The sequence below is a fragment of the Ornithodoros turicata genome, chromosome 1 (genome assembly GCF_037126465.1).
Source record: "Ornithodoros turicata isolate Travis chromosome 1, ASM3712646v1, whole genome shotgun sequence".
In the NCBI taxonomy this organism is placed as follows: domain Eukaryota; kingdom Metazoa; phylum Arthropoda; class Arachnida; order Ixodida; family Argasidae; genus Ornithodoros; species Ornithodoros turicata.
This window is the reverse complement of record NC_088201.1, coordinates 209,270,440-209,283,714: the sequence shown is the minus strand read 5'-3', so window position 1 is coordinate 209,283,714 and position 13,275 is coordinate 209,270,440. Positions and strand designations below refer to the sequence as shown.

At 44.1% G+C, this 13,275-nt stretch overlaps 1 long non-coding RNA gene across 1 annotated transcript; it reads left to right on the top strand.

Moving 5' to 3' along the window:
* The first annotated feature begins 9,525 nt into the window (after window positions 1-9,525).
* LOC135375876 (uncharacterized) lies at window positions 9,526-10,833 on the top strand. Its single transcript, XR_010417422.1, has 2 exons — window positions 9,526-9,661; window positions 10,102-10,833. It is a non-coding gene; the product is annotated as an uncharacterized LOC135375876 (long non-coding RNA).
* The last annotated feature ends 2,442 nt before the right edge of the window (window positions 10,834-13,275 follow it).

Genomic DNA, 13,275 nt, shown 5'->3' with positions numbered 1-13,275 from the left:
TCTCCACAGGTGCCGATGAAGAAACGCTTGTATTGCATTTGATGAAGATGCTTCGTACAAAGAGGTAGTCGGGCAGCCCCGACCGTTGTCCGCAACCACAGTGGAAACATCATCATGTAAAATGGGTTGTCCCATGTAGCGCTTGGGGAAACACAGCATAACTGCGCGGCTCTCCAAACTTTGCTTTGTCCTTCTTACCGAAAGATCAAATGCAGGGTAACCTTAAGAAATGAGGGAGTACCTTGCGTATTTAGGAGTATTTATAAAGTATTTACAAAAATCAATATCCTGATATTGGTATTTAAATAGAATTCTAAATAATTTAAATATGTGTTTAAATACAAAATAGAAATGCATGTATTTGTATTTCAAATACTATAATTACAATGTATTCAAGTAGTGCCCATACCTGATTACGGGCAACTCTGTGTCTAAGACCCGACACGAACTCCGCGCCCCCCGCCATGTAGGGCGGGGATTCTAAAAATGCCAATAACAATGGGCGCGTACAGCAACGTTTGTGGACCGCTACCATCATCAGCCGGTTCGCCAGACGTGGTGCATTTTTGCGTAGGTGACTCTCATTGTGATTATGCTAACAATTCCAACCGACCGACCGACCGACCAATCAGTCAATATAATCAATCAATCAATTTATTTCAGTCACTCGCACAATGCTTACAATTAACATAGAACTGAAGAAACCAGAGGGAAAATCGCGGTTGAAAGTTCCTTGGTAAAAAGTGTCTAATAGTCAATAAAGCACTAGTCAGGAGTTAGGTAACGCTACAAGGTACAATACAATAAGATAAAAGAAACAACAAACAAACAAAACAAGGACAGATTAATCTAATTCATGATATAACAACTAATCAAACCAGACAAATTGAACTGCATTACGGGTGAATACATGCCTCACTCGATTTCTAAACAAGGAAAAATGACGAGTGCTTGTTATATCATGAGACAATTGGTTCCACTCACAGACTCCTCGGAACACAAATGACAGCCTCCCATAGTTTGTTTTCACCACAGCTAAGTTCAACGTACAAGCCACTCCAGCCCTCGTGCATCGGTTCGAACTGAGGTGACTAAAAATTAATTTTTGGCAAGATAAGATTAAGGTTTAACATGCGGTGTGTCATGTTGACTACACTGTAACAAATTATATTATTTCTATGATATTAATTCTGCGAGAGATGTCGACGAAGCGGTCTCTGCGCTCACTGAACGTATTCAGACAGCTATGCACAATTTTATCCCAACTTTTAAACCAAGATTACCCTCCTACCCATCGTGGTTTTCATCGAACTTGAGGAAACTGATGCGTCAAAAGCTGAAGTTCTTTCGCAAATATAAATGATCTGGGAATCGCTACTGGTATGATAAATTTAGCGCCTGTCGACGTGAAGCCAAGATTGCTTACAGACGTGATAAGCTGGCCTACGATTGCAAGATTTCGTCTGGCCTACGCACATGCCCAAAGGCTTTCTGGAAGTTTGTGAAAGACAGAAAATGGTCTTCCACGTCAGATTAAACTTTCTTTGTGCGTTGAAAGTAAAAATGTGAGCGACCCATCGGAAATAAGTGAACTTTTTGCGCACTACATTTCAATCGTCTTCGGGTCCACTGTTCTCCCAAACCCTGACTTTTCGTGCGTAATGGCTGATGTGGTTCAAGCATCGGTGACCTCAGAAGACAACGTTGCGCAGGCCACCTGTGACATTTCTACGGGAAAAGCAGTTGGTCATGATGGCATACCATCCTTCATAATTAAGGGATGTACTGACATTCTAAGTTTCTAATACCATTGCTAACTCATGTATTCAACCTTTCCTTAACTCAGTGTCAGTACCCCACGCTGCAGAAGCTTTCCGTTGTTGTCCCAATCTTTAAGGGTGGAAGGGCAGGTGTTGTTTCTAATTACAGGCATATATCCTTGCTACCGTCATTTTCAAAAGTGTTTGAAAAAGTGGTGCACAAATATCTATTGTCACATCTTAGCAGATTTATACGTATATGACTCTCAACATGTTTTTTTTGCCTCAGCGATCACTGGAGACCAATGTAGTAGCCTTTCTTGATTATGCGGCCTCTCATATGCACAAGGAGGGTCAAGTTGACAGTATGTACTTTGACGGCACCTAGGCATTCAACTTAGTCAACCATTCCCTCCTTCTGCGTAAACTTGAGCGCTATGGCCTCAGTTGTGATTTTATTCAATGGTTCTCAAGCAATTTAGACGGGAGACGCAACACAGTGAAGGTTGGCAGCGCTTTCTCTGACAATTATGTGGCGGTCTCAGGCGTGCCCCATGGCTCAATTCTGGGGCCATTGTTGTTTATAAATTTTATTAACGGTATTGATGACGTCATCAAATGTGGTAATCTTCTTAAGTTCGCTGACGATTTAAAATTATTCCTTGCAATTTCTACCATGTCTGATTGTTTATCTCCGCCATCTGAAGCCTCGATTGCAATTGTTGACTGGTGCATTTTGAATGGCCTAGTATTGAACGCCAACAAAACTAAAATGATGGCACTTACCGATAAGGTGAATCCTGCAGTTTTTACCTATACATTGTATGATACTGAGTTATGTAGGCAGTCAGCTGTGAGAGATCTTGGTGTCTTTGTTGATCGACGCCTCGTATTTAATAATCACGTATTAATAATCATTGTGAATAAGGCTTATCGAGTTCTTGGCCTGATCTGTAGGACGACTAAGGACTTGAACGACCCTATTTGTTTACAAGTGCTTTTTAGAACTCTATTACTGCCAGTGATTGAGTTTGGATCAGTCGGATGGAACTGTATTGGTAGGACCAATGTCGCGCGTTTAGGTGCCGTTGTTAGGCGATATGTGAAGATTGCTTAGTGAAAATTTCCTTCTGAAAGTTTATTCTCTCTGTCTCCATCGTTTTTGACTGATCACAGAATTAGCCGCGATTGCACATTTTTGTATAAATGTGTTTAGATACGATATCTGTAATCAGCTTGCTGAATTTTCACGCCCCGACTCGCATCGTAAGAAATATGTCCCCGTTTTATGTGGATGATACTGCAGCTCGTCAGTCACCCACGCGACGTATCCAGACGTCTTTTAATTGTGTGTCAGGTCATGTTGACCTATTTTACTCATCTTATAGTCATTTTAGACAGGAGGTCCTCTGTTACCTTAAGCTGTGACTTGCTGTAGGTGGGACATGGCACCTTATTCAATAAAGTATCATTATTATAATATCGTGAACCCTAAGGATATGAATGTCATGATATGGGACATGATAGAAAAATGCCAAACAAAACGTGAAGCAGCAACGTTTTGTATTAGCTGAAGAGCACAAAGATGTGTTTTGTATGTTAAGCCACAAACATGAGCACAGTAAGATAAGTAGGAATGTATAAGGACATAATATAAATTGAGTAAGATAGACGATGGGAAAAAGCTTTTGTGTTCTCAAAGAACACTTATACCATTTGAAACCCTACGGATAATACGACTGATGTGCAATGTAAAAGGAAGATGTCGGTCGAACAGGACTCCTAAAAATTTAGTTTCATGAACTTCCCAGAAGGGAGAGCGATGTGGGCGTGTCAACATTATGCTTATGTGAATGAAACCTCATGGACACTGTTTTATTTGCGTCTTACTGTAATTTATTAGTATGACACCAATAAACGAGATTACCAATGTCCTTATCTAATTTTAACGACAGATCATCCATATCCTTACCAGTTAATAGTACCGGAGTGTCTTCTGCATACAAAGATGCTTCAGAATATTCTATGTGCTCAGGGAGGTCGTTAATATACAGTAAACAGAGAAGCCGACCTAGTATAGATCCCTGTGGTACACCAACATTAGAAACTATAGAGGTCGAGAGAAAGCCACCTGACACCTAACAATATGAAACCGGTTTCCACGGTAACTAGCAATTAGACCAAACGCAAGTCCTGTGATCCCATACCTGGCTAATTTAGAAAGAAGAATGTCTTGGTTGATTCAGTCAAAAGCTCTAGAGACGTCAACGAAGAAAGAAATGGCTGAGCCAGAGTGGTCGATAGATTGTTTTATGCATTCCGTAAAAGTTAAAAGAGCTGTTTCTGTAGAATAACCCCTGCGGAATTTCCATTCAATAAATATATATTCCCTCCCCCTGCGCAAACCGAACTGGTTTGCACATTACACATGCATTTTGTTAATATAGGTCGCTAGGCGCTTTTGTAGCACCCTTCCAATGATTTTACCCACCACAGGAAGGTTCGAAGGTCTGTAATTACAGATATCAGAAGGATCACCCTTCTTAAGTACTGGCACAATGATCGCACATTTAAGTGAACCAGGAAAGACGTCTTGCCTAAAAGAGAGATTCACAATGTGAGATAGCACATGTGATATAATGCCCTTCACCAGGTTCAATTTAGACGCGGATATGTTGTCATACCCAGGTGACGTATTACGCAATGATGAAATAGCGTCGGCAACTTCCGTAGGATATGTAGGTTCAAGAAAAAAAAAAAAAGATAGCAGAAGGCGACATGACATAGGAGCAGGGGGTACATTGTCCATGGCACTCTCAACTGAGGTACTAGAAGAAAGGCGTTGAAAGCGGCAGCAATCTCCGATGGTCTTAGAAGAATAGTATCGTTTTGTAGGATCTTATCTATCCGGGTCCTGCTGGCATCCCTATTAAGATACTTATTTACTACCTTCCATTTGTCTTCGGTGGTTGAGCATGACATGATTTGCGAATAATAATAACACCTCTTTGCGTGATCAACCACCCGAGGCAAGATGCGTGAGTAAAGCACATACCTGTTTTTAAGCGTTATATTGAAAGGCTGTTTTTTTTTACCCCTTTTCCCATACTGTTTTTCTTTTTCAAGCGCTTCAAGGTACTGTGGGGGATCCATGGGGACCCGGGGCTGACATGTTTGTTTCGAGATACAATTATTAAAGTGTTAAGGTTGATAGCTGCACTGATGAAACTAAAAAACAAATCATAAGCTTCACTGTTTTGTTACAAGTTTTTGTTAGTTAGTTCCACGATGTACCAATGTTCTCGCAATTTGAGAGCATACACGTATATTAGTGTCCGCAGTGAGGAGACAATCGCTAACGAGCACTCACTTTTCCACGAAGTCGGTTATCAAAGGTTACTCAATCGCTTCCCACATTACTCATGCGAAGATTCTGCACGCTTTGAATGCTCCTTTGGAGTGACAATACGCCACTGAAACGACCATTATATAGACGTCCCATGTGCTGAAGTGTCGCTACAGGTTCCCCAAGAACGCGCTGACATCCCTCACTCATCCTGAGGATGTCACTGAAGGATAGAAATGACATCTTGGGAATATCCCCACTCCGGTTGACGACCGCAGGACGTACGCAATTGACCATCACTGGACGATCCCACGATGACACTCTGTGGACCTCCTTCGGATATCCCATCACGGACGAGGACGCGATGACACTTGGAGGACGTCCTGAGGATCGCGTAGTGTTCTTGGGGTTCAGTCACCAGGAGCGAATCTGCTCCAGGTGGTGCGTACAATAGGAATCTCTTCTGATATACGCATATGCTTTCAATAACAAGGGAGGATATGACATTATAAATGTATGTACGCAAGTCTAAGTCGTGAAGAATGCTTATCTTGTGCAGCCTATTGCACTGCTTGCATTTTAGAAGAAGGAGGCATGGCATCAACAAGTGCATGGTACCATAGTTCACGTCCTGTTTGTGGGCAACCACATGGAGCACTTTTGCCAACTGAATGGCAGCAGAACTTGAAAGGAACGATGACCTACTAAGCGAACAATAGACGACGGACCGATGAGCCGGTTTCTGCCCAGGATAGATATTTAGTCTGAGGAGAGGAAGTGACACTACCCGACGGAACCGTGTGCGCCAATGAAAACACGTTTCACAGGAAATGCCACAAGTTCGTGACAAAGTCACCTGTGACCATGCCTGTGACCGCTTTTTTCGGGCTTTGCTCTCTTCGCCCTGCCTCCTAGAAGGACACGCAGATGGCCCGTCGCGCGGACTTCGACGTGGATATATTAATATCGGAGGTTTCAAGGAGGCCACCCCTTTGGACCGTCAAACTTGTTCAGTATAAGGACATCAACTTAAAATATATCCTTTGGCAGGAGGTGGCAAGGTGTGTGCAAGGCGAAGGGGACTAAATGAAACATCAAAATATTATTTGTGGCACATGGCAAATCGGAAATGTGTGAGGAGATAACGGCAACAAAAATGCAGTCTGATATTTCTTTAGTGAGCAGTGCTAGAAACACTCATAAGCCAACATTCTTTTCGTATCTCAAAATTTATTGTAAACACCTGATTTCTAGATGTTATTAGCACCGTACTTTTTCAAGCAACGCTAAAATATCATTAATGTTACTAAACAATGCGTACAGCAGTTTACTACAATAAGCATTGCTACATCGCGTGTAACAAGCAGTGGTAAACGCTAGGCCGACGCTTCATCATGCCAATCTCAACGTGGACATTCTGCTCCATGCGGTTGCATAGCTTCGATACCGTTCCGTTCACGCTGAGTTGGCGCTCCGTTTTCCCGATTCAGTTGGCAAAAGTTGCTCCATGCGGTTGCTGCCTTTCACAGCAAATGACTCCAAAACTACTCCGGAAGGCGGTGTGTACTCAACGCGCTTATCATTACTGTTTTGGGGCGGTACCCAGTCAGAGCTCTAACCGATTATTCCAGTCCAATAGGTTTTGCTTTCGTCGTTCGGAAACTTGTGATTTTAAACATTTGTACTGCACGCTGAATTGTTCTTGCCCTAGACATCTCAAGGAGCACGCGTGCTAGAAGGAAACCTCTGAAATTGGGATGTACGGGCGAGGAGAGCGCCATATTGAATCAGCTAACGTTGCCACCACTGATCTCTATTTAGAGAAGGCTGGATAGCGGATGGGTGAGGGTATCGCGGGAAAGGGTACGCCAACCGGCCGCCATACTGCGGTGCTCAAAAGAGCGATTACAGCCCATAGGAATGCATGTGAGCTGTGACATGTTTTTCTGTTTGTTAGCGCTTCCCTTGCTGCTTCGCTAAAATTTTGCCAGGGGTAGCTGCAGAAATCCCTCGTGATTGAGTTCCTTACGTAGTTTGTGTGAAATCCCGTCACGTACGTGTTATTTCCTGTCTATTTTACTCGTGTGAGGGCGTGTCGTTCCAATGTTGTACTTTGAGCTTCTATTATGTGACTTGCTGGTTTTGTGTGGTGTTGTATTTGGCGTGTTACGTTTCCTTTGCGGTCTGTCAGCGTGTGCGCGTGTTGCTTCTCGTGTTTCTTCCGTTTCCTTTCTGCTCGGGGGTCTGGAATGCTAGGAAGCAGCATTCTCACAATTGACTCGTGGCATTCAGCAATTTTTGGCACGCTTGTTTATGAAACTACCTTAATAGGCCTATGAATGCTTGAGCATAAATATTATGCTTTGCACATGAAATTCAGATATGACTAGGTATGACATGAAAGGCCGAACGGCAGTAAAGCACTTCCAAATGACTAGAATGATATTAAGAATGTGATATAAAGTATACATGACGGTAAAAACATATCGACTAGAAACATGTGCACTAGGAACGTAAATGGCGGTAAAGACAGTTCAAAATGACTAGGGGTAGAGTGAATATATCATAAAAAGGCTAAGTAGCAAGGTCTTGTGGTGAAAGCTCCAACACCAACCATCACAGGTCCAGTTGCAAAGGCAAGTTTGAAGCAGTCAACCAGGTAAGTGAGCTGACTGGATTACTTGTTGTTGAATGCGATCAATCTTGACAACTTCTTCGCATTTCCATTTCTTTCGAGCCTTCCTCCATTGAACAATTTATGCCATGAATTGCGGCAGGGATGACAAGGATGATCCAGGTCTCATCTCTCTCATCTCATGAGCGTCTGCTACCGCTTCGGAGACGCCATGCGTTCACCGGCTACGTGGTGTCCGAAACGGAGGGTTTGAAGGCTGTCCACGACACAACCACGATTTTTTGGCACCGCAGACACTACGGGAAGAACCAGTGTTGCAGCCCTAACAGCCAAAACCCCGTGCTTCCCGACAGTGTGCAGCCTGTCCGACCGTTTTCACATCCCAGTTGTTTCAGAGGCTAACAGGTGGCGCCACAATACCGCCGCCATCGCTTGCTTTCTGCTACTGTGAATTCTGAGATTGCACAGAAGCCACGGATATATTACTCTTGTGATCGTAAACTTATTTTCTCAGGCGGCATATATGCTTTTTTTTTTAGAAAACGTGATATAAATCATATAAAGAATAGAAGTCAATAAGAAACAGCTCGCATTGTTCGTAGCAGACGGTTTTTCCTACGAACGAATGAGGGGCTCTCTACCACCAACGTCACAGTAGAGTGGGTGTGGTCTACAGTTGGAGCGCTCCTGCCTGTCACCGCGGCAGCGATTTTCCAAATTAATTGCACCGTGGTGAAACAACTTTGGACAGAAATATTTTGTGGGAATGCTTTTCACATACTGCTTTACAAGATGACAGCAGTTTTTGGCCATGTTAGATACCACTTTAATGCTCCTTTAAGAGAGGGAAGAGCTCCGCTCAGGTTCTTTGCTCTCCTTCGATCCTTCTCCCCTCTTTCCTTTTAGCCTCTCGCCGTAAGATTTGTATGGTTCTTGTCGCCGGGAGAGAAGCGCTCACGTATTTTCGGCACTCGACACAGAACAGGAAACGCACCAGGAAGTCTCTTCTGGCCTAGCTAATACTTCGCAACCAAACGGAGCTCACGTTCCTCGTGGGTTCAATGAAGTCAGAAATATAATTGCTCAGTAACAGCGAACTGTTTTATGACTACCTCAAGCCACAATTTCAATCTGCGTAGCAGACACACTCGGCCGGCCCTGCGGAAGAAACCGAGTCAAATGTCATGTAAAACCGAAACATCCCCTACTTCGCGTGTGACGTCGGCACAGGGTCTGCCGGCCGCAAATAGCAGTCAAACTAAGAATTAATTATTTCAGAAAAAAAAGAATGAACGCTAGGGCTTAGGTATAACTATTTTGCGCCTATAATCAGCGTTTCCTAATGACCACGTCGCGTGAGTACTGTTCCATTCTGTATAACATTCGAAAATCGGCGTAACTGATTTTATTCACTCGGCCAGTTGAGCTGGTCGTGGCTTGCCATTGTGGTGGTGAAAGGGATCGCCGTTGTCGGCCTCACAGAGGTGGGCAACGTCACGACTGACGCCCTGTGGGAATGTGCGTCCTGGGCCGACTTCTAAGGGAACTGTGCCGACCTATGTCTGAAAGCGTCTGAAGAAAACACAGGAAAAACCCCAGACACTGACACCGCGATTCCAACCCGGGTCCTCCTAGTTTCGACATGACATGGTCAGACCCCTGAGCCACGGGAGCCACATTGTAAGCAGAAACGCTGCTTGGAACTAAAGCACCACTAACCAACCAAGTGGTGAAAAGGAGAGTGGATGCGAAAACTATCCCCATGAAGATGACGACGACGGAGATATTTTCCGCGCGGAAGTTCAAAAACGACTCGGTGGTTACCTGTGCCGTTCCCATTGCTGATCTCCTGCAAAGGACAGTTGGGACGTCAGCTGTGAACACCGATGGCTGCAACCGGGAAGGACGAAGCTGGTCCAGGTAAGGATAATCACAAGTGGTTTTGCACTAGGAGGATGACGTCAGGATAATTGCTCTAAGTGGAATGGCAAAATTCAGCAACAATGAATTCCTTAGCTTGACAGTGGTAGTGTCCTTCATTGCATGGAGCTGCATTTGGCAAGCAATGCGGTATTCATGCAAAAATATTGGGTTAGTAATACTCCCGTCACAAAAGTGTAGCCACTGCGCCATGGGTAGACTAATAATGTTGTGTCTCCACTAGTGGCCAACTTCTCTAAACTTACCCTAGTTGCCCAGCTTCATATACATCGAGCACTTTCAATTCGTCATACTGTCAAACGGGAACGGCCAATATTATCAACGCCCAAATGAAATTCACAATGTCCAGGTCATTAATTAGCCGTCTCACTGTCAGATAAAATCGGGACTGATTTGTACATCATTATCTCCGTTTACAGGGACATCGGCGGCGAATTGTCCGGCTGCGTCATTCCGCTGCACGACCTGCGGTATGCTTTTCTCCAGCGAAGCCTACCGAAACCGACACGTCAGATACAAGCACCACCACCCCGGAGGTCCTCACATGTGTTCTGACTGCGGATACAGCACAACGAGATTATCGGCGTTACGCGTTCACCGAAGAAGCCATACGGGCGAACGCCCGTTTGCATGCACCGTTTGCGACATGGCCTTTGCGGACAAGCGTCGTTTGGCAGGACACATCGCGTGTGTGCATGAAAAGTCCAGGCTCCACCGGTGTGACACGTGTGGAAGATCATTTCACTATCGGCACAATTTAAGGGGACACCAAAGAATTCACACTGGGGAGAAGCCCTTTGTATGCGCGGTGTGCCAGGAGAGGTTTACCTGGTTGATATCACTCCGCCAGCATGCCTGCACGCACGGGGCAGAGGAATCTCCTGAAATGGGGCAGGGAAAGAATGAAAACGTGAATGAGAGGGTGAAGAGAAAGGAACAGACTTCGTCGTAGCCTTCACGCAACGGAGACGTCATGGATGATCACTGAAGAGAAGAGTACTGCTGAACGAGGTCTATTGCTCTTCCTCGCGGGTTATCTCAACGACGAGAAGGCGTGAAACAAAAAAATTCATTTATTAATCCATAAGTGGCACTTCGACTTCCAAAAATAAATGTGTCCGCATAGATCGTAGTCGGCATATATGTTTTCACTTGTGCTATATTGTCGCCATGGTTCCCGAACGAGCCGGTTTCGATAGTCTGACGGTGATCCAGGTACAGTCTTCTGGTACTATCCCAGCAAACCAAAATCCATACCTGCGATGAACCCCGAACCACGCATTGGGGCGATGCGTTCGTTCCCGGTAGGAATGCCAATCCCCGAAAAAACTCCGAAAAACGCACAACTTGGCCACCCGAGTAACGTCCCCGCAAGCTACCCGGGGATCACCCGAGCGATCAAGCTGGGATGATACTGCGTGCGTCTTTTGAGGTATTGCAGTGAAGCATGCATGCAGCCCAGAGATCGCGGTAGCTCCTCCTCCCGCTACCCGCCCACTGACGTGGCTCAGAATGGCGAAGAGCACTGAAACTACTGCTTTGGAATTTCAGTAAAATATATTTATTTCCTAAACGCACATGGCCTTGTATACAACACGTACTACAAACGAGAGTACATCAACACACTGTTGGAAAAACCTCTGAAACTCAGTGGAGGTGCAAGGTTCCACCTATTCTCGCTTCACAAACACATTCACAAACTTCTCTCATCTCTCTCAGAAGAGAAAATAGAAAAAGGGTGGGTTGAACAGTAAACTGAGAAATGTTTGTATTCAGGGTGCCCCAGCTAATGTGAACCACGGTATTAAAACAGGCGAAGCGTTCTACGCGAACAGCAGCTGATGAACCTTGTTAATCTGCCTACCCGTTTTCCCCCGATGCTGCTAATAAATTACTTAGAGATAACAAAGCAAAGTTTTTCACTTATTATATAGGGTCTATGTGTCAACCAGAGGGTATAGACTGGGTTGAGAAACACCTACCCCTGTGTCTCAGTCAGAGTACACTTTTTTTCTTTTTCAAGAAAAAGGAACGCGTTACAACTTGGAAATGCACAGAAAAGGTGACATTTTTTCACATAAGCGTGGACGCTATTCTGTCGAAAGGCACAAAGCTCGTGACAGGTTGTCACTTCTGGTATTATTTCGTATTGTGGTAATTTCGCGATCTTTTTGCTACGAACATCGTCTACTTAAGGCATTATTAGGCAGTTACTCACAGCTATTTAATTTGTCTCAAGGAAAAGATACATGTGACCAAAACATACTACTTTTCGAAACATTCAACAACTGTTCTTGATATACAACACTTATAGCCTTTTCTTGTTACATTCCTCGTTGCATCATATGTGGCTGAGACGTACTGTACATGACAAAAGTCTTCGATTTTTCCCTCGCATAATAGAGTTTTAAGGAACAACGTTTTAAGTCAGATCACAAGGAAATATTGTATACAGTACTTCAATTAGATAAACGATGCTCCAGAAAATATCACAGTATAACTCCCCTCTGCACTTTTGGCAAGCAGAATTAAGCTTCGAACGGGCTACATTCTAGTCGTTTGAGCACGCATGAGAACTTGACAATACAGTTTGAAGGCTGCAAATGGATGATTTGAGTGTTATGAGCACTTTAGTATGCAGAGTAAAGTACATACGAATGACAATCTTGCCCCAGATTGAGGGCGCTTAAGTTCTTTTTTTCCCTTTACTACCCTTGTAACTGAAGCTCTGTGCCACATCATCTGACATCAGTTCACACAGGATCAGTCTAGTGGTGTCCCTTTCGTCACTGCCCCCGCATCTCAGAAGAACGTGCTCGCGCATCATTAAGAAAAGCCATGAGATACTCAACTGACGAAAACAGAAGTTTACGCACAACCTTATCCCAAATACATGTAGACAATGGGCGTGGAGTATGCGTGCGATTGTGCAGAACGTACCAATTATAGCCACTGTGATGGTAAAGAGAGACATCGAATCGCAGAAGCTCTTGACGATATTAGAATGGCTCCCTCAAGATGTCATTTTCTGAAGGTCCTTCCATTGGTGCCGTTGTTAACTTGGCCAATATGAGGTCAAGAGGCGCAGTGTGGTGCTCCTGAATAAGCTTCATGGTATGCACCATTCTGAGCACTTGAGCTGTAAAGGCTAAAGTAAATGATATAAATTGCCTTGTTGCCCTTTCGCTTGAAGCAAAGAAGCAAAGTGCAGATATTTGCTTACGATGTGGGGAGATCTCCTGAGACAGCCCTCGAGAAGCACCTATTAACACCCTAGGACCTAGAAGAAAAAACGTACAAAAGTTGCAATCTGCCACAAAATCAAGGAAAACGTTGAAAGCTACATACCTGTGACTTCTGTACTTAGATAATTATGTTAAATAAAATATTCTGATCACCTGTGACTGATGTGCAAAGCATCTGCTCCGCTGCAAGACGTTGCGTTGGCATCTAAATAGGAGATGACATTTTTTACGTCAAAGCACATGATTGTCTCATGGGTACAGAGTGTTAAAAATGTGTTTACAGATTTGGAAATATGTGCAACATGAATGGAATGAAAAAGAAGAAAAAGAAGAAAAAAGCTACTCACG